The sequence below is a fragment of the Molossus molossus genome, unplaced genomic scaffold (genome assembly GCF_014108415.1).
Source record: "Molossus molossus isolate mMolMol1 unplaced genomic scaffold, mMolMol1.p scaffold_m16_p_8, whole genome shotgun sequence".
Taxonomy (NCBI): domain Eukaryota; kingdom Metazoa; phylum Chordata; class Mammalia; order Chiroptera; family Molossidae; genus Molossus; species Molossus molossus.
In genome coordinates this window covers 82,539,187-82,562,544 of record NW_023425402.1, presented here as the reverse complement: position 1 = coordinate 82,562,544, position 23,358 = coordinate 82,539,187, and the positions used below count along the sequence as shown (strand labels likewise).

At 34.3% G+C, this 23,358-nt stretch overlaps 1 pseudogene; it reads left to right on the top strand.

The window, feature by feature from the left end:
- The first annotated feature begins 6,663 nt into the window (after positions 1 to 6,663).
- Positions 6,664 to 6,967, top strand: LOC118620683 (annotated as a pseudogene).
- The last annotated feature ends 16,391 nt before the right edge of the window (positions 6,968 to 23,358 follow it).

Here is a 23,358-nt window from a genome sequence, read left to right as displayed (position 1 = left end):
TTTCCATTTTTTGTACAGATAGAGTGGGAGGGAGAGAGAGAGAGAGAAACATCGATGTGAAGGGACACATCGAGTGGCTGCCACCCTCACGACCAACCAGGGCCGGGGACAAACTGCAACCGAAGTACGTGCCCTTAGCAGGAGCCGAACCCGGTCTCTCCGGACCGCAGGCCGACGCTCTAACCGCTGAGCCAACCTGGCCAGGGCTATTTCATATATTTCTAAAATAAACTTTCAATATAACAGTTGGAAAATAGAGTCAAAGATATTGTCTGTAAAAATATATAAATTAAAATATGAGAAGAAACGTGACAGATCATCAATACAAGGCCAAATTTGACTAGTAGGAGCTTCAAGAATATAGAATAAAAAATAAAGGAAAAAAAGAATATAGAATAAAAAACTAGATAAAGTAATATTTTTAAAAAAATACAGAAAAGACTAAAAGGATATACCATTATATATATATATATATATATATATATAGAGAGAGAGAGAGAGAGAGAGAGAGAGATTTTAATATAAAAGGACTTAGAAAGATACTGCTTAAGCAACATTTTTTAAGAAACTACTTGAGAATGTGCTCCAGCAAAATGAAAAAGTAAAGCAAAAAAGATGAAGGTGCAAATTCCTAGACAAGGTGGTTCCAATGTAGAGAAACAGTACAATAGCCCTAAGGAACAATAAATTCATGTTCAGGTAGAACACAGAGAATTTTGGGTAAAGAGCTCTACAGAAGAATGGGACTATTTATAAAAATGAATATATTGAAATATTTGTAACGGAGGGAAACAATATAATAAAGAAAAACAGTACCAGAACTACAAGAAGGATTAAAAACTAGAAAAAATAAACAGAAATTAGCTCCCAAGATAGGACATATAAACATGAAATAGTAAATATTTTAACACTGGACATTTACCTCATAAAAGATATATATTATTTAAATAAAATTATGATATATTAGAGAGATATGCAAGGAAGAAAGCGTATAAGAAAGCTAAATATGATTTATAAAAACAAAATTTAATATCTAAAACTGACAAATTGAGACATATGAATAGAAACCTATCATTAAAAAGTATCAAAGGAAATAGCCCAAAAGTGTTAACATTAGACTCCTAAGAGGAACATGACTGGGAATTGAGAAGGGGTAGGTAATTGACTTTTGTTTTATATCAAGCTCCTGAATTATTTATACTTGTATTTGTCTTATTTTTAAAAAACTAATTTTTTATCATTATAAATCTCAATAATCTTTTCCTTAGACTTTTATATCACTTTTAACATTCTATCCAGACTTCTTTTTAAAACCCTAGCCATCACTTCTGATTCTTCTCATTTACGCAAATTAGCCATCAGATTAATTTCCTAACATTTTCAATCTCTTTCGAGTCACTGCATATGCTCTTAAAGCAACATTAAAGATTATCATATCCTCTCTCTTAACAAATCCTCTCTGAAAACACTTCATTTTTGTTTCTTAAGAAAATCTTTTATTCTGTGAAACACTTTTATTTCACAATCAATTCTAATTTGAAATAGTAAAAACATTTTACAGTGTCCAACACCTTTCTTTCCTCTTTTATTCTCATCCCAAGGCAACTAATGTTCATCAAGAAATGATTTCAATTTTCTTCTTTCTGTGCAAAATAGATAGTAAAATCCCTTTAAAATGTTCCAATTACATAATGAAAAGAGATGCCATCAGAGACAAAAGTGCTGGTTTTAGTATATTAGGTATGTCTGTGCGTATATTTAGATCTATAAGATCTAAGGTAAGATAACTGCATTTGCTTTTATCTCCCCTTGATGCTAACTTTTTAAAAGAATCTTTAAATATCTCAGATGACAGCCACCAAAGGATGCCATTCTTTTAAAATGGCCGATTTTCTCTTTAACAGGATAAATGAAATAGTGGTTTTAGAAAAACCACTTCATCAATTTTAAGGAAGAAAAACCTTTCCTGTTTAAGTAGGGTACAGACTGACAACCCTCAGAAGAGGGGGTGGGGGGGAGGGAAGAGATAGACCACAGAACTTACATGCATGTACGCATAACTGATGGACAGGAACAACAAAGCCGTGGACGGGGTGGAAAGATGGGGAGGAGGGTGTCAATGGGGAAAAAAGAAAAAACATCTGTAACAAAAATAAATTAATAAAAAAAAATAAGCTGGTATGCCAGTAAGGTGTGTGTGGGGGAGGTTGATAGAAACTTTGACCAGATACTTGAAGAACATGACACAATATGTAAAAGATATTTAGGGAAACTAATCTTATAACAGATTATTTAAAATCAGAATAAACCAGAATAGAATCCACAGGATATTGTATCCAAAAGCAAGTTCAAAGACACAGAAAGTAATATCAACCTAGAGAAGCTTAATATAGGAGTTAAGTTAAAAAAGGACCAAGAAACATTAAACTTATTAAAGAAAAAAATAAATTAATTAATTAACTCTCTCCAGAAACATAGTACCCTATGTGTTATGAATCATGGCAGAGTGTGACTGGCACCTGTCCTATGCCTAGTAAATGGCAGCTATTAGCGTCACCTTTATCACCTTCTTGGATGATGCATCCCAAGGGATTATGAAAAATAGCTTTTTAAAAAGAAATATTATACATTTGAATAGTAAGATTTTGCTGGAGTTTATATTACCAAGTTCAGCATCATAATAGGCATGTTGACACAGGTCTTCTACCTTACATAATGCACTTTTGAGCAGTAAATAGGCTCTCTATAAATTGATACAGGTATCCACTTGCTGAAATCAACAGTATTCTTATTTACAAAATTTTCTAACTGGGAGCTCATTATAAGAAATTTATTATATAAAAACTATAGTGGCTCACATAGCACAGGAGCAAAATAAAATGTTTTAACTGAATTGTTGAACTCAATAAAAGAATATATATAAATTTGATTCTGAGTTAAAAAAAATCTTTAAAATAATCAGTCATGTTAAATTTCTTACAGTTAATACACTCTAAGATGATCCAAGAGGGTAAAAATAAGTTTTCATTTCAATTCTTTAAGTGGCTATATAAAGTATAACTAAACATAATTGTGTTTTGTGATCCATAAGAAAGTCTAAATGGAGTTGCTGCATTGCTTATTTAGCATACTTTAACATATGCATGACATACTACACTTTCAACTTCTACATAATTGAGTTATTTATCTCTAGGGAGGAGGAAGTGGAGCATATTTTATTTCTAGAAATTTTTTCTTCTTATTTTAAAAATCGACATATGCTATATGCCAATATATTATATATAATACATGTATAGAAAAATGAACAAATTTATTGTATTTGAATAATTTCAATGTAGTATCATAAATAAAATATTAATGTATTCTCATAACATTATCAATTATTATCATAAATAAAAACCTATATAACCATTATCCAGGTTAAGAGAATATTTCTGATACCTGAGAATCCACCTTCTCAAACCATTTTTCCACCCTCCCCCCCAAAACTACTATTCTGACATCTAACATGACAGTTAAGTTGTATCTATTTTTGAATGTTCTATAAATAGAACCATGCAGTATATACTCTTTTTTGTCTTATTTCTTTGGTTCAACGTTATGTGTAAGGATTTACTCATGCTGTCAGGTGTAGCAGTTGTTTGTTTATTTTTACTGCTTTATAGTATTCCTTACATGACTATACCACCCAAATTTATCCCTGCTGCTATTGAAGGTACAAATAGTGCTGCTCTGAACATTCTGGGGAGCGTGTTTGGTGCACAGGTGAACTCACTTCTCTAGGGCATTTGACTACAAGATGAATTGCAGCATCATAGAGTATGCATATATTCACTTCAGTAGATAATGCCCAAGAATTTTCCAAAGTGGTTTATAAAATACCCGGTTTTAAGTGATTTGATGTCTAATCTTAATCACAGAGAATTATGTGGCTCTCTTTGGTATTCTGATAATGGTTCTTAATCTATCAGGCATAATAATTTAAAATTGTATTCTATTTTATTGTTACTATTGTCACAGATGAAACCTTAAACTGTTGTTCAGCTAAGAGGATTCTGTGGCATTCAGCATTTAAGCCACAAAGGGCAAAAGAAAATGTTCCTGTCAATTATTGTATGCCATACAGATGACAGTATCTGATTCTTCTAAACAAACTAAAAGAAAACGTCCTGCTGACTGAAGTACCGACAAAAGTGGTGGTGTTTCTCAGCTGGATGTAAGCACGTACACTGTACATCACAGTTCCTATTGTCTCCAATCCAAATTTCCACTACAATCAAAAGCTAGAATACAGAGTACAAATGGCAATTTTAAAATGCGCATGACTGCAAAAATAAGCAAACCCAAGATGCATAAACAACATTGCAAGTGAAAAAGCTGTATTTTTTTTTGCATCATTTTCAATTTCTTGTGCAGACTACATATAAAGAAATCCTCTGATTAAGAACACTGTGGGGTACATACTTATTCAAAATAACACCTTCCTTTGATACTCATTTGGACAATAAAAAATAGAACGTGTTTTTAAATTCTAGAGTGTTAGGGTATTATATTTCCTAAAATTAGAATTGGTAAGAATATGGTCAATAAAAATAATTATAAAGAGGGTCATTTTATATCACATATTTAAAATGTTTAATGTTTCTCGTGGTAAAATACTGTGGATACTATTATATTAAGTATTTTTTACATACATTTACAATCCATAATATAGATAAACTGTAGGGGAAAAGCAGACTGTTTGAAATGCTGTATATTTCCTTCTCCTTGGAGGTCATAAGTGAGGCCCCCGTTTCTGATTCTTTTAACTGTTCTCCTTTTACACCAGCACTTCTTAGATGGGATACATGACTGAAGATTCTTGAGCAATGACATTGATGATCCTGATCAGCCTAAATGTGCACTGCATGTGTTTTCAAGGGGGAGGGAACCCTGCAGATATGATATCATTAACTAAGATAATTTGTTATCCTCTGAATTCTTGGTTTGTACCTCCTAATAAGATTGTCTGCACTTCTCAATGTCTCAGTTTGTATCCTTTAGTTAATATGTTTACATTTTTACTGCTAAATAATCTATATTGAATTCAATTTCAGACAATAGTGTTCTCAGTTGTTTTGAAAGCAAAATACTTTGGAGCACATTCCATTTAATTTCCTATTTGAATAGATTCCTGAGTTATATTTCCAAGTATTACGGCTTGATAATTCTCCTTGACAGGATACCTAATATACTCATGCTTGGTTAGAGTCTACTATAATACTGAGCACATTATTTCTTAATCCTTACATCCTTACTTTTTCATTATTATATTATCAGCTGAATTCATTGATTTTATATTCTTTGTTTTAAACACAGAAGGCTGTGTTTAAACTAAACGTGGGAGTGTCCCAGGGCTTGGTAAGAGAACCCCCCTTTTCCATGCCTGTTCATTCTTCCTTGGTGACATAATGTCTTCATCTCAGCCCTATGGTTTTAACACCATTTTTATGCCATAGACTTCCAAATCTATCTTGTCAAGATAAATCTTCCTAAAACACCAGACTTATATATCCAAATACAACTCTGTAGTTCTACTCAGATGTCTAAAGATGTGTCAAATTCAACATGGCTAAAATAAAACTGTTTATTTTCTGGCCTCCCCTCCTTAAAAATCTTGTTCCCCTCCCAATCTATTTCATAACATTCAATGACATCACCATTTACATAATTGCTTAAGATCAAAATCTAAAATCTATCCTTGATTCTACTTCCCTAACCACCCTAACTAAATTTTTTCCTCTTATCCTTATTACCTACACATAATTAATAAGTAGGTACTATTGATTTCCCCTGCCAAAAAACCCTATACCTCTCTACTTCTTCTCATGCCCATGAAATCCATCCTCTTTAAGTCACCATCACATCTGGGTTTCTATAGCCTCTTAGCTCATCTCCCTAGTTCAGATCTTTCATCCCAATAATAAATACTCCATAGGGCAGCCAAAGAAATATTTCTAAAATATAAATCAGAAGCATGACACATCTCTACCTAAAATCTACCTAGGATAAAATACGAATTTCTCTACTGGCTTCCAAAGCCCTACATAGACATTATGCCCCCTGCACACCTCCCAGACATTTATTTCTAGAACAGGAGCATGTTCTTTCTCTAAGCTATACCCTCCATGTCCCAGTCACACCGGCTCCTACAATGGGCTATACTAGGGTCTTTTATTGGGTCTTCCCTGACCATCTTAATAGTTACCTAGTCATCCGCTATCACATTATCCTATTTATTTATAAATTTTCAATGAAAATGTGAATCATACAGGAAAGTTAAAAGACTAGTGACACTTGGCCATATTTGCTTTATCTTAAAATGTAAAGTACAGCACAGGAAATATAGTCAATAATATTGTGGTGCCAGGTAGGTACAAAACTAATTGGAGGGATCATTTTGTAAATTATAAAAAATGTGTAACCACTATGCTGGGTACATAAAACCAACATAATATCAAATGTAAACTGCAATTGCAAAGGATATTTGTAATCATGTTTTTAAAGGGGAGTTTATATCATAACCCGATGGCTGTAGACAATACTTTAAGAAGAGATGGGAATTTGCCGGTATTTAAAGAATGAGTGTGGGGTGACATTCGGCTGGCTGTCCATCCTACAACCATGGCCCAATCTGTCCATAACCTCACAGAGAAGGCCCTGGCACTGGTAAATGCTGCTATAACTCACTCGCATCCTTGCCTGGCCATTTTTTGGGACTATACCAGATCGAGCTGGTTTATCCAACCCCTGCTGATCCCTACAGCTATTCAGAACTTGAAAAAAAATAGCCAATAGTGCTCAAACCGGTAGTTTCCAACAGCTCAAGAAAACTCTGCTGAGTGGTTCGGCGGCCACTGGGGTGTGGATGTGGTATTGCGTGGGTGAGACCACAGGCAAGTGTGGCACCATTGGCTTCAGTGTTTGAAGACCTATCTTTCACATCTGTTTCTTCTGGGCTCCTTATTTGAATCTTCTTGGACCAGGTGTGAGCAGGTGATATTTGAATAAAATATGTCAAAATCAATGTTTTCTATATCAAACACTGCATGGAAGATCACAATTTCTCTTGATATTAAGTTGGCTTGAATTTTTCTTTAATAACATTAATATGACTCTAATTGCATGTCTTTGTTTAGCCCAAAATTAGAAAGGATACATGTGAATATACCAACCCGGTACCTATATTTATAAACATATCCTAATGAGAATAACATTTTAATATGAAGGTTGGAAATATAATGTTTTATTTCCAGAAAAGTTGAACAAAAGTCCTTAAGAAAACTAGAACTTGCTACAGTAGAAAAAATAGTATTACTATATACCAAAGCTAAATCATGTCTGTAGCTAAAGAATAACATTTGGATGGCTTCTCTTTGCTAAAATCAGAGAAAGACATTTTTAACAACATGGAGATGCTTGGTGGTATTCTGAATATGTATCTTTGAAATATCTTTAATGCCAGGACAGTGAATGAAAGTCATAACCTACATGTTTAATCTAATTTTGATAAGTGTATTATTATTAATCTTTCTAGATTTATAATCTTTAGAACCAAACTTTGCAAAAATAAAATGTTCTATGGATATTTAAATTTTAAAAAAATGTGTGTAATATGATTATGTTAAAAAGGAAGGAGATATCACATTTTCCTATTTAAGGCAAATATTTTATATTTTATCATATTTAAATAATGTATGTGTCACTGATTCTAAATACAACCTCCAAAATCTATATTCCATAGGCAAAAACATAATTAGTGAGGGCTGCATACAGCCGGTTTGAAAATAATTTCTTTTGATTCATTTAATACACTAAATAAAATACATGACTAACTTTGTCAATAGAGCATTTATTTATTCTTTATGAACCATCAACTTGATAACCCAAAACAACAATATAGTGCACCCCTGTCCTCCAGTGAATAAGCACTATTCGTAATAGTATCTTTCTTCTAGGACAAAACCCATTGACTCTAACAAAGCTGCAGTAATTTTGAGACATGGAAAAATGATAACTGGCTAGTTCCAGTAAATAGTAAAAAAAAGGACGTATTCTGAAAACAAACCAAAAGTCTTCTTAATATTAAAATTAATGTGTACTTTATCCATGACAATCCTTTTTTATTTAATAAATAATTATTAGATTTTAAATCATTTTAATTCCAAATTGCATTGGTTTTCAAGAAACAAAGTAAGGGTAACAGTATAGGAGTTTGGGGTTATTTGCAAATAGAGGTAAACAGTTCTAAATAAATTAACAGTAATTTATATTGCCATTGTATTCAAATTAGAACTATAACTATAATAATGGTGGATGAGTTATAATAACAGTAGATTTATTATCTATATTTTATGTTTAAGAATGCAGGTAAGTGCAAAATACAGCTAAAGAAATTTTAAATGTTCCTGCTGAGAAATAAAAAAAAAAAAATTCCCTCAGGGTTGTGGATGGCCGAGGTTTGAACTACAATATTATCTTTGCTTTGCAGAAAGACAAGGTCCAGTATGAAATTGCGCAATGACTAAAATTAATCCTGAGAGTTTACAATTGGGTCCTGGGCAAGAAGGAGCAAAAGGCTGTGGAATATGAGCCACATTAGAGGAGCCCAGTGCAGACTTTGCCCCTTCAAAATAATTTTCTGTATCGATGTTAAACCTGTTTTTGTTTTTACAATTTTTGTATGTTAGCAGATAAAATTTATGAAGAAAGTGGGATGATAAAAGAGCCTCGGAGCTTTTAGAATTCTATTTCTCCATTATCTCCATCCCTTTACCACTTCAAGTGGATTACTGGCCATATGTAACAAAACCACTGAAAATTGTTTCAAAGAGAAACCGGATTTGTTGAAAAGCTTTCCTGCTGACCCTGAAAATCCTGAAGTAAACAGGGTAGGAGAAACAGGGACTCTCAGAATAGGAGATTTCAAGAGGAACCTCTGTAAAGGTCTTTTCTTTGCTCAGTCTTGATGTCAGGCACACGACTGCTGCCTTGGATGACCAAAGGCTCGGGGATGGGGGAGACCCCTGGGCACAGAGTAGGAGCAACCCCTCTCCAAGAGGTGGAACCCAACCTCATTATATGAATGCTTGAAAATACATAAAGGACAAGTCACAGTAATTTCATAAAGGGGATGAGGATGAGCGCAAGTTTTCCAAACAGAAGCACCAGGAGACCTCTTTTCTCCACAGGGGAGCTTGTGTAGCAAGTCTTATCCCCATCACCAAGAGTGGGGACTTGGTGTTTAAAATGACTGCGACTGCCAGGTTTGCCACACAAATGGTGTGTGTGGTTAATTTCAGCTACTCTTCAGAAGTGGTCTTACATGCCTTTCTAGCCAAAGGCTCCATTAGGGTAACGAGAAAGAGAAGGAGGGTGATAAGAAGAATAGTGAGTGGGTTTGCAAAGTAAGGTGGACTGTTCTCCACATAAATAAGATTCAGTATAAATCTGCATAAGATGGTAACTGTATTTTAAATTTTTTTGTGGAGCCTCCATACTCTTTTCTATAGTGGTTATACCAGTTTACCTTCCCACCAGTGGTAAATGAGAGTTCATTTTCCCCCAAAACCTCTCCAGCACTTGTCATTACCTGTCTTGTTGAGAATAGCCTTGCTAACAGGTGAGGCAGTAACTCATTGTAGTTTTGATTTGCATTTCCCTAATTGGAAGTGAAGTTGATCATCTTTTCATATATCTATTGATCATTTGTATGTCTTTTTGGAAAAAGTGTCTGTTCAGGACCTTACCATATAGTCCAGCAACACTTCTGAGTATCTACCTGAAATTTTTGAAAATATTTATTCACAAAAATATATGCAGCCCTATGTTCATTGCAGAATTATTCCTGGTAGCCAAGACATGGAAACAACTCTAGTGTCCTTGGTAGAGGATTGGATAAAGAAGATGTAATACAGATATCCAATGGAATACCACTCAGCCAAAAGAAAAGATGAATTACTGACATTTATGATAAAATGGATGGATCACGAGAGTATCGTGTTAAGCAAAATAGTTCAGATGGAAAAGGCAAGAACCATATGATTTTACGCATATGTGTGATATAAAACTGAAAGCAACAAATGACAAACAAACAAAAGCTCGTGGACACAGACAACCATATGGTAGTTACCGGAGGAAAAGGGGGTCAGGAAGGAGGTAGTTAAGGGTCAAATATATGATGAAGGAAGATTTGACTTTGGGTGGTGAACACAACGCTATATAAAGAGGATGTATTACAAAATTTTACACTTGAAACCCATATAGTATTATTAACTAATGTCATCCCAATAGATTTAATGTAAAAAGAATGAATCTGCTTTCCTCATGAATTAAATTGGAATATGAAAAATGAACACTTCAATTTATATGAATAGGTATATATTTAGGCACAGGTAAAGGTATAGGTATAGAAAATAAAATATTAAATAAGAAGTCATATAATACTTGCTTTAGCTCTATACCATTCACCTCCCTGACAGAATCCCCAAAACATCTTCTGTATTTTTTGAGATTTTACCTGAGGGAAAACACACATTTAGAGAACCTGGAATGCTATATTTCATAAAGTATGTACTGTCATGAAAAACAATAAAGTAAAAAACGACATTTCTCTCCTCCCTATCACCCATGAATGTTTCTCCCTAATTTGCCTTAATGTGAAATGTCATAATATATCAGGAAGGGAGAAGTCCATTCAACACTGTGACCTTAGAGTCACTTTTTCCCCCTGTTTAAAATAGGAGAATGATACGTCGAATTTAAATAGACCATGAACGTCTTTAAATCAGTCTCTCTTGTGGAGGATATTTTCTAGATTAGTGAAAATTGATTTCCTCAGACCCACTATGTAAGTGAAGCATTTGCCATATGAAATTCTAATTATCAGAGCTATCTCCTCCATTTCACCTGAACCAAAGGCAAAAAAAATTAAGAAAATATTATACCCTTCCTACCTTTCAGACTGGAAAAGGGAGCCTTTCAATGTTGCTATATTTCTGGGAGAAAATCATCCTGGCTTCAGTGTATGTATCATCATTACCCAGACTCAGAAAAGATAAGTTGGTCCCAAGACATATCAGGTTCATTTGGGTTCACCACTTAGAATTAACATTTTGACTATAAAAAGACTTTTAAATCTTTTAAATCAACCCCTTCAGTAACCAGTGTAAACCTGATTTATTGTTGTTGCCACACTGTTCCTGACCAAGAAACCTGCAGTAATCCCCCGCAGCTGCTGGCAACAGGTGCTGCTGGAAACACTGCCACACTGAGCCACAGCCAGGACCAATTTTGTCTCCTTCACTGTTATAATCAGCAAAGCAGAACAACTGGAGCATTTTTAATCTTACCTTTAATATCCTTCAAAAACAGAGGTGGGAACAGGACCCCACTGTATAATCAAGGAAGCACACTCCCTGTCATGATAATTGTTCTCCAGAGCCGTGCATTTTATGAGTTACGGATAAAACTTAGAGGGAAGGTCATCTTCCGAAATCAGAACACAGCTGGTAGGCAATAAGAATCACATCGTATATATACAGAGCTCACTCTGTGCCTGAGATATCATATTCAAGGGTTTAAATTTTAAGTGGTGCTCATTTGCAATCTATGAACATATATATACAGGCAATTTAAACTATTTTTGTCTTCTGGCCCTGAATCTACATTCATATCTTTGCTTTTGAACTACTTCTATCTTTTTGAAAATGGACATTTGCGAAGCCACAAAAGGTCAACTATTTCATTAATGACTTCCTGTTTTTTAAAAAAATTTGTTTTCTGTATTTTTCTAAAGATGTCTAATGTCTATTTTCTGCATGGATTTGGGGATTAAGCACATGTGACTTTTAAAAATAACTACCTAATTGCAGGAACATGTGAAATATTTGTCAACATTTTGAGGTTTTAAAAAAACAAATTACAACACTCAGTTTTTACAGAATTGGAGTCATAATTCCAAAGTATTTGGAAGCAAAACAGAGAGAATACCAATGCTTACTTGAGAGATGATAGTCTGAATGGGAAGATAGTTAACGATGGTCTACACAGACCGCACTCAGTAAGCACACTCTATCCTGGGTACAGTGTGTATTTCTGGTCCCTAAAATGTTTTCCAGAAGATTAAGTTGATTCTGTGTGAATCATCGGGAAAATTCCTACAAATGATTCTATCCAAAACGTAGTCTCTCATCTTACACAAGTAACTGGCAATATACAATCCTGACTATATCACCATTTCAGAAATAAAGAGGTAGAAAAAAATGAAAGGATTCGATTTTCTTGAATATAGATTTTTGTCAACTTTACTTGGGAAACATTTAATTAATTAATTATTATTTTTTGCATCTAGGTTTAGTAAAGAGCGAAACTACTTTGATAGGAGAGTCTGTAAAGTATAAGTCAAGGATACATCTTTGGATTTGGGTAGATTTGGGATCAAATACCAGCAAAACTTTTAGTCTCTTGTTGGCATAAAGGAATTAACAATATTTATACTCTCCCAGGGTTGTGATTAAATTAGATAATGTATGTAACGTAACCAACAGTGATAGTACGCCCATCTCTTGTCTGACTTTGTACTCTTAATTGTCAGTACTGCAAGGAAATGAACAGCTCTTACAGTCACTAACTCTGAATCTCTTTTTTTTTTAAGTTCAGCAGCCTATATTACTTTATATCCCAAAGGAATAATCTTATGATAAAAAAGATGGACAGCACACTTACATCAAGGAATGCATCCAGGGTTTCTGCAGGCTTGGCACAAAGACGAATACCAGCCCCGAGGCAGCATCAGTACCCCACTGAGCAGTTAATGACACCATGTGCAAGAGCAGAATAAACATGTTGTCATCATCTTCCATGATTTCAATCCTGAACTATCCTGTGTTGTGTACATTGGTTCTTTCCTTTCAAATTGCATAGCTACTAAAATAGTGAAGAAAGTTTCTAGAGGATATGTTTCATTAGGTTTAAAACCCATAAAATCTGACAGTACGTGTCAGTGCTGCTGCTGGGAAGTCAATAAAGCCCACACACCATACCAGGTTGTGTGAAACACCAGCAGCACCTCCAGCATCGGATGAACCAACTGCACTCTAAAGACAAATTAATCAACACAGACCATTTTACCGACAATACATTTGTGGTCCTGTATTTCAGAAAGGCAACTTAGGTATGTGTAATGTGTTGCATCTCTTTGGAAAAGATGGCAGCCCAGATTGGAGACAGAAGGCTTTTAATATTTCTGACTTATTTCTCCACCAGAAAAGCACTGGCCAAAGAGGTTTCTTTCCCTGACTCTCCTTTAGGAAACGGAATGTTATATGAGTAACTCATACAATATTTACCTTTACAAGGCAGCAGTTTGGTTTAATCCCCTTTGGGCCCACAAATGATAATCAAATAACATGGATCAGATATTTTATTTGCAAAAAGATGTGTTTTAAATAGATTTTAATGCCACAGAAGAATTACATTGTAAAAGCAATTTAATATGGGTACATGAATAGAATCTAGATCTCTAATCATCTAATGCTTAAGATCCTAATGTTGCCTTGGCCGGGTGGCTCAGTTGGTTGAGGTGTTGTCCCGTACACAAAAGATTTCAATCAGGGCACATACCTGGGTTGCGGGTTTGATCCTAGCACAGGGCATATACAGGAGGCAACTGATTGATGTTTCCCTCTCACATAAATCTCTCTCTCTCCCTCTCTCTATCTCTATAAAATCAATAAATATACTCTTAGGTGAGGATTAAAAAATTAAAGATCCTACGATGTACCAGGCATACAGTCTATTTGCCAAATACTTTGTGGTGTTCAGGAGACACACAGATGACAGACATGGTTCCTGTTTCCAGGAGCTCACTCTACAAAGGAAAAATGCACAATGGTGGTGCTAAGAGATATTTAGGGTTCCCTCATACTTCACCTTTCCCCAATAATCTCTATGAGCGTCCCTAAAACTATCTCAAATAAATATAATCTAAATAAAATAGTGCTCTACCCATGCATCTTAGAGACTGCATCTTAGAAACGTTCTCCTCTGACTGCTTCCCCTAAGCCTCTCTGCGTAGCTCACTCAGACTCATGATGGGAAACAGACATACCTTCAATGGCAATCTTATGTGATAAACAATACAAGTACAAAGACCTCTGCGCCCAGTGTTGGCTATTTAAGGATTAGGATGTCAGGGATAATTTCAGAAAATTCTTAAAAAGTGAGGACATGTTACCTATGCAAATAATGGGAAATTTAGAAGACAAGAGGCCAAAAGGACAGCCGTGAGAAAGTGTTTGCAAGTTCACTGCACAATAACTGCAAAGATTTCATCGTGACTGGGGTATAGTGTGTCAACAGGAGGAATATAAAGGGTGAGCTAGGACTGATAAGCAGGGATCACATGATAAAAGGGATGAATGCCTTATCGAAAGTTTCTTTGTAAATTATATATTGGAGACCATGGGATCCCTAGAAGGCTATGAAGCAGGAATGATAGGAGGATGTGGGAGGAGACTGTTCAGAAACCAAGGCAAGAAATACTTAGTTTCTGAATAAAGGTACTGGCTATAGGATGGAAAAGAAGCAGATGGATTTTAGAAAGATATTGGAGGCAATACCCTCAGGACACGGGCTAAGTGGAAAAGAGGGTGTCATAAAGGCTTGTGGTGTGGATAGACGGGTGAATGGGGCGACCACCTGGATGAGGAATCAAGAGGAAGAGATGAAAGGTCACACTACCTAATGCCCAACCTCTTAAGATCCAGACAAGTATGTTTGAGTTTAGTAAAACAAAATAAAGTTAAGATTATCACCCATTTCTTCCTTTTAAAAATCTATTGACAGGATAGAAAAAAGATACTAAATTCTGTCAAAAAACACTTTAAAATTTCACATTAAAATTCTACAACAGTGTTACGCAGACAATACCATTTCTTATATATAGTAATAACCACAAATGACATGTCTTTGGGTATATATAATTGAAGATTACATTGTAAAGGCTTTACCAGTTGATTCTTATCTAGCCTGTGACATTTGCCACCAACATTATTTAAGTACAGACTGATTTTATATCAGCCCAACCTTATAATAAATGGCAAATAGTAGGCTTTAATTAGAGGCACAGATAGATATTTTTTGGTATTAGAGTTTTGTGCTTTTTTTTTTTTTTTTTAACCAGAAACTAAGAAAAATTATATCACACATACATCTTTTTTTACAATATAAAATCTCAAATTCATAGTTCTGAACAAGTATAAGAATAGGGACATTTAAAATATTACCTTATCTGCCCTGTACAGTTTGGCTCAGTGGTTGGAGCTTTGGCCTATGGACTAAAGAGTAACCAGTTCAATACTCAGTCAAGGGCATGTACCTTAGTTGTGGGTTCGATCCCCAGCCCTGGTAAGAGTTGTATGGGAGGCAAACTATCAATGTATTTCTTTCACATGGATATGTATCTCTTTCTCTCTCTCTCTCTCTTTGAAAAAAATCAATGAAAAAATATTCTCAGGTGAGGATTAAAAATAAATAAATTATATATATATATATAAAAATCTTATCTAACAAACAAATAATACTGGAATTACTAGGCAGGCAAGTAAATATATAAAGAGGCAAGATATAAAAAATTATATTCTTTCCTTAGAGTTGAAACATCCTTGGGTCATTCTACAGAGTTTCAGAATAATTTTAAAAATTTTTCAAGAAGAAAAATATGGTAACATTCCCTCAACAACAATTTATTAGTCTCCACAAATCTAGCATAAGAGCTGAAATTTTATTAAAATTGCACATTTACTATTAAATTACCAGAAATATTTGAAAGTGATATGATGTTGAAAAGTTATTAAAGCCCATTGATTTTGTAAAATACTAATATAAAGTGCTAGAAAGTAAACAAGTTTCTTTGTATAATATTATTATATAAAACACAATAGACAATATTCATACGAGTCATTTTTTTGAAACTTCCAGGATGAGATATTAGAGTCTAAGAATGCAGTGGTCTTCACCCACACCTCCTCCTGTGAAACAAAATGAGCCAGGTGTGAATATTAAAATTAATGAAGAAAGAAAGAGGAAAAAAGGGACAATGTAAAATTACTGCCTGATGCAAATCTAACCTCAGTGGCCAGAATAAACACTTAAAAATAAACTCTGGGAAAGAAACCTTAGCATTTTGTATAAAAATGGACAGTAAAATCATAGCCTATCGATGCTTTTATTCAAAATAACATACATTAGAGTAAGTAGAATTATCATTGCAGTATATTTTTCTTTCCCAAATTCAGCAGATGTTTATAAAACATTTGAACATCAGTGAAGAATCTGATAATTCCATGAGGGTTTACTTGAAAATTTGAATCACATAAATTGAAATCGGTATGAAATAGTGTCAATAAGCACTAAGTATAAATAGGTCCAGAAATGTGTTTTATGAGAAATGTGTTAAATGCCAGTTAATAGAATATTATGAGGTGTCAATAAGATATTAATTAATGGTATTTATAATTTGGCAATGATTAGAAAGTGTCAAAATAAAAGCATATAAGAGTATATTACAAAAAGAATTAGAAATAAGGACAGAAAATAAGAAAAGTACATTATTTGTAATTTGCAAATTAAAATTAAAGTAAGAAAAAATGTGAGTTTATAATTTAATCAATAGATTTAAGTCAACCTGTATTTACTGATAAAATAGTATATTAGGCCTTGATGATTCAACAGTCTGTAAAACAAACATAATTTGTCCTCCAAGAAATACTTACTTGCTAAATTGCCCAGAAATCCATATGGGTACAAGCCAGTAAATATTGAGACATTTTATTTGAGGAAAAATGGCCACCATCATCATTTCTGATTTGGAAACTTACTTTTCTAAAGGACCTAATGGTAGTTTACATGTTGACCTGCTCCTCTCTGCTGCTGCTACCAAATCCGTTCTCTCTTTCCCTCCCCCAAATCTCAGCTTACCTAAAACTTCCTTCATCAGACTACACCACCTACTCCACCCCCTACTGCTTTCATAAAACCACCCTGCAGACATTAATTAAAGACTTTTGTTTCTGGTTCACCATCTTCCTTTCCACATCTCATGTAGCTGCAAGATCTACACGTGGGACTTGGTGTTCAAGGCCCGGCTTCCTCATCGATTGCTTCCCTCCTCCCTAGACCTGGCATTCACCACACCTCCGCCTTTCAATGAACTCACTTTGTTCTCCATGGCAAGTCTTGGTCCTTTCTCTTGTCCATCACCTCCTCTCAGCCATCCTTCCCTCCTGCCTGGCTTAACGATTCAGTGATCCATCATTAAAATCACTGCATTGCAAACCTCTTCAAGTCCTCTTCTCTTCTAAGAAAGCTGTTTCATTCATTTACTTACACTGGAAAATCTGAACTTCTTTAACAGGTATAAATTCTTGAATAGCCAGCTTGTGTCACAATTCCACCCTTGACTCGTATTATTCTTCCCTACTTTTCCATAGCCACACTGGCCACGTCCTGACCGCACCGAGCCCTTTCTGACCATGGTGCCTGTCCACTTTCCACCATTCCGCCTGCTGAGCTTCTCCCCCAACGTCTCGACACACCAACTTCGTTCTCACCTTTCTTATCTGTGTGCAGGGTCACCTGCACACACAGCCTTCTCTGCCCATTTTACCTAAAATAACCTGACAAGACTACTTTCTATTACCTTAGCTTATTTCCTTTATAGCATTTACGATGTATATAATTATAATGTTGAATACTTGCTGTCTCCTGCATTAGACTTCTAAGCTCCAAAAGGACAAAGACCTGGTCTGTTTTGATTATTTTTATATGAGTAAAGAATGAATTCATATATTAATCAATAGAATAAATAAAGGAAAACAAGAGAGTGAAATTTGACTATATACCTGTCAAAAATCTAAAAATATTAAAGTAAAAATGTTAATATTTATTTAGCCATCCAGACCAAAATAAATCATACATGCCAAGTCTACTGATTATGCTCTTGTTTTATTTGATAAAAATAAGAGAAATTAAGCCACAAAAAATGCTTTTTATTAAAAAAAAAACTCATCATAAGTGACATAAAAATTCACTAATTAAAAAGAAAAATTAGTCAAATGAGCTGTTTGATAGCATATAATTTAAAATGGTATTTGAGTTTAATTTTTAAAAACTTAATTAATGAAAAGTGAATTTCTTGAGAATATTATCCTAAGTGAAATAAGTCAGTCAGAAATGGCTAAGAACGATATGATTTCACTCACATTTGGGATAGAAAACTGAAATTTATAGACACAGACAACAGTATGGTGGTTATCAGAGCAAAGGGCTTGGGGGCAAAATATATGGTAAAAAATAAATAATTCGTAAGAAGTACAAATTGCCAGTTGTAAAAATCATTTTGGGGGTGTAAAGAACAGCATCAGGAACATAGTCAATAATATTGTATTAACTATGTATATTGTCAGATGGGAATTAGACATATCAGGGTGATCCCTTCACAAGTTATATAATTGTATACCACTATGCTATAAGTCTAAAATTAATGTAAAATTGTATGTCAGCTGTTATTAAAATTAAAAATTTTTAAATGAAAAAAACCTCGCCATTCAATGTAGCATAAAAGTCATAAATAGAACCAGAAACTCACTTATAGAAAAACCAGATTTAAATTATTAAATAATAAAAATATGTTAAATAATAATAATTACAATGAATTCTGAGATTCACAAATCATTAATTGAATGTGTCACCGAAGAGTCACAAAAGTCAGGAATCATGGGCTTTCTCTAAAAAATAACTGGTTCTTATTACTACCTCTCAACTTCATCCTACAAAAATATTTTTAACTACCAGGTATACAGTATATCATGGTAAGTAAAATGATAACATTCATCTGACATATACTATTTCTAAGATTTTTTACCCACAAAATAATTTCTATTGAGTATATATAATGTGTTGTGAAATGTTTTTACATGTTCTTAATTTTTCTCTGCCCAAAAAAGTATACTTTTTAATTATGTCTCAATTTCTTCAGGGTAGAATATTGCATTCAATATTCTTATAATGCCATTTTAAAATATATTCTTGATATAATATACAGTAGAGTATACATTCAATGTATTCTTCAGTTTCAAAGATGGAACTACATAGGTTCAAACAAACAGGAATACCACAAAACAAACAAAAAGTATTCAGGTAAATATTGATCCACCTGTCATAAGGAACTCAAAGTATATCAAACTTGGTATCAGATTCTATCTCTTTAGCATTTTTTTAGCAGGGAGAATAAAAGTTTTGGCCTTCTGTTGAATGGTTGCTTAATCTTGGTGTGATACACTAAAATATTTATTCATAAATTTGGAACATTCAGCTAGAAGGAAACTAAGGTAGTAAAATGATATAAAGCCTAAATCCTCAAGTCTTCCTTGATATAAAAATCTCTACTATTCCTCGTTCTCTTCTCATTTGCCCTTCTTACAAAATTACAGGTGTGTCATCATTCACAAAGATTCCTCATCTGTCCTTTTGATGGGAACCATCAATATCCAGCAGTCTCAGCCGTCACAATCCATTACGCATCATTTCTTAACGCTCCTTTGTTATACATATCTAAGTTTCTGGTTTGTGACATTGACGTAACATTAACTTTTAAAATTTGATTTACAAAACCACTCCAGTTCTCAAGTATAATACTCCCACTTGAAATGACACTACCAATTTTTTTTAATATCAGAGAGTATTGTTCAAAAACCCAAGTTGATTAGTCTTTAATTTAAATATCCATAGTTCAGACCTTTAATATCTCACTGGATTTAAGTATTCTATTAATTTCTCTTCTGTATCTATTAATTACAGTTATTAAATGAGAAGAGCCAGCTGGAACTAAGAGACTTTTTCTTTCTTACATAGATTTCTAGTTTTAGAAACTAACTTTCTCTTTCTCTCTCTCTTTCTCTCACAAACACAGAGTATGTAGCATTTTTGATGTAGAAAGAATAATTGTTTTAAATAATATATAAGATTTACAATGTGTTCTCTCTCCCTTGCTCTCACACACACACATACACAGAGAGCTTCTATCTATCTATCTATCTATCTATCTATCTATCTATCAATATATTTAAAACAATCATTCTTTATGTATCAAAAAAGAAACATATTTTATTTCATGTAGCTATAATAGTCAACCATAATAATCCATATATTAGGGCTACATTAATTTTCAGAAAAAAAAAGAGGAGCAAAGATGCAGGCAGAGTGCCTTTCATTTATACCGAGAATCTCACACAAAAGACAGAATAGAAATGGACAGCTAGCCTGTAATGATGGTATAATATAGTCTCAATACAATATGTATAAAATCTAACATATAAGTAAATTTGAGTGCAAATTTTCCATCCCCTTTTGAGTTGCCTAGCAACACAGAAGCACCAGGAAACACTGTCAAGACAATGCTACTGAAATTTGCAAGAAGTAACTGTTCACTCATTGTTAAGTCAGGATTTATCTACATTATATCTAAATTCTTAATAATGTTTTTCCAGTTTCTGCTGGTCAGTAATGTTTTCATATGGAAAAGAGAGTGCTTTTTTCTTTTCTTTTCAGCTTTCCAGTCAGAATTTTTTTTTGGCAAGATCAATATATGTGCATAGAAATGTGGTTGTTGTCATTTAGGGAAGGCACACGGGGGGACAGGCAGAGATTAACCAAATAATGTATGTGCACATATGCATAATCTGGGGACACAGAAAATAGTGTGGGGAAGGCCTGGGATGGGGCAGGAACCAGGTGGAGGGGGCAATGGGGAAAAATGGGGGATATCTGTAATGCTCTCAACAGTAAAGATGAAGAAATAAATATAAATGAATAAATAAACACACTAATCCGTAGCACTCACTATTAGGGTTGACTTCATCCATAGAAATATTTTTCAATACATCTCAGAGATAGTTCTTATTAACAGATAGAGAAATTAAACAACACCAGTGAGGTAGTTGGTATATTTACTTAATATTAACATTTTTACTTAAAACAAGTTTCAGGTATCTTAAATGAATTTTCATTTTTATTTTGAATACCCTGTACACAACAGAGAGTTGGACCTTACTTTGACATTGTCCAAACTTTATAGTTTTCTCTTCAAACCAGTGGATTAATTCAGTGAGATGACATACTTAAAGTATCTACAACAAAACCACCAATAAGTGAAGACCAAAAGGACAGAGCTATCTGGGACACTGAAATGTCATTGCACAAAATGAATACCCAATTGGTATCTTCCTACCTTGACGTAGCTAATCAAGAATTCAACTCTTTATTCATCCCACTACATAGTGACCATAATTGGATACTGTAGAATATAGATATTTTATTTAAATTTAAATCAGAAAGCATGGTGTGTGTTTGTGTGTGTTTCTCAAATTCTGATTTCTGTGCCATAGCCAGATAACCTGATTGTAAAAATAAAAAATATTATAAAAAATGATAATTTTTTGAATGCTGTGCCCAGTTGGAAACTACTTCTAATTTGTAACAGTTCTCATTTCATGGGAGGCTCCATCTTGACTACTGAAATGGTCTGACCACAGAATAAGAAATGTTTTTAGCCCTGGCCGGTTTGGCTCAGCGGTTAGAGCGTCGGCCTGCGGTCCGGAGAGACCCGGGTTCAGTTCCCGCTAAGGGCACGTACCTCGGTTGCAGTTTGTCCCCGGCCCTGGTCGGTCGTGTGGGTGGCAACCACTCGATGTGTCGCTTTCACGTCGATGTTTCTCTCTCTCTTCCTCTCTCTCCCTCCCACTCTATCTGAACAAAATATCGAAAAAATGTCCTCGGGGTGAGGATTAAAAAAAAAAAAGAAATGTTTTTAACTTTGGTAAAACCATGACACTCTCGAAAGATATATCTTGTGACTACAAATCTCCAAATACATTAAAAACCCTATAGGACTAGCAGTTGAACTTTAGGTATACTTTAGGTATCAGTTCCTTCTACGAAATAAAGTTTTTAGTACTTCATAAAAGTTAATATAAGTCACTAACTAATAGACAACCACACGACAAAGCTGGTACTGGGTGGTCAGCGGGGCTCACTTACAGGCTGCTAATGATGAGACTCAGAGCCTAGATTCCTGTCCTTACAAATTTCAAACTGTAGCACACACCTTTGAGATTGCTCACAAATGCCTGAAACCAAAAAAGTTTTAACTGTAAATGCCAAATCTATAAATGACAAGGCTGTATGATTGCATTATAATTTTTTTTCTATCCTTACCCGAGGACATTTTTCCATTTTTTGTTCAGATAGAGTGGGAGGGAGAGAGAGGGAGAGAGAGAGAGAGAGAGAAACATCGATGTGAAAGTGACACATCAAGTGGCTGCCACCCGCATGACCCACCAGGGCAGGCGACAAACTGCAACCAAGGTACGTGCCCTTAGCAGGAACCGAACCCGGGTCTCTCTGGTCCACAGGCCGATGCTCTAACTGCAGAGCCAAACTGGCCAGGGCTGCATTATAATTTTTAAACTTTTGATTATATCAATCATCCTATACTATATGTATAATAGAAAAAAGGATTAAATATTAAAATGTGCTCTGGTCATAGAACACAATGGCAACTCTGTGCTTTGATTTAAAAGAAGACAGAGATAAGATTACTAGACTATGATACTCAAACAAAACTATTTAAGGATTTTTAATTCATTGGAAATTAATCACATGTACAGACATCAAGAGTACATAGGAAATACTCCTGAAAATTAAACTCAATGGCCAGTTTGCCCAAATATCTCATCATTTAATTTGATATGTAATTCCAATATCATTTTTTTGTTGTTGTTCTAGAATAGATTTAATAGCCAACCACAGTTTCACCTAAAGGGTTTCTTAACGGAGCAACTGTCACAGATTTGTATCCGACAAAACAGGAACAGTTCTTTAAAATCATTCTTTTTACTTCACTGTTCATTACGAGAGGTAGATTGCTTTATCTTCTTCAATTTATTGTAAAGAATTCTAAAATGAGTTTCTATACCGCTACAAACATGAATGCATTTTGCTTTGAAAAATTTGTAAAGCAATTATGAAGATGTTTCTGCTTCTATAATAGATTGTACCACTTTCATCCATTTATATTCAGGGAACTAGCTGTACCAAAAAGTGCCAATAGTGTTTCATATTTCAGGACTGCAGAACGGTTTTGAGATCAACAGTAGAAGGAACAAGGGACTGTGTCAGTTGATACAAATTTCTATTTGTAAATCAGTCATCATTGGTGGGAAAAAATAATAGAAGGAAGCAAATCTAGGAGAATAAAAT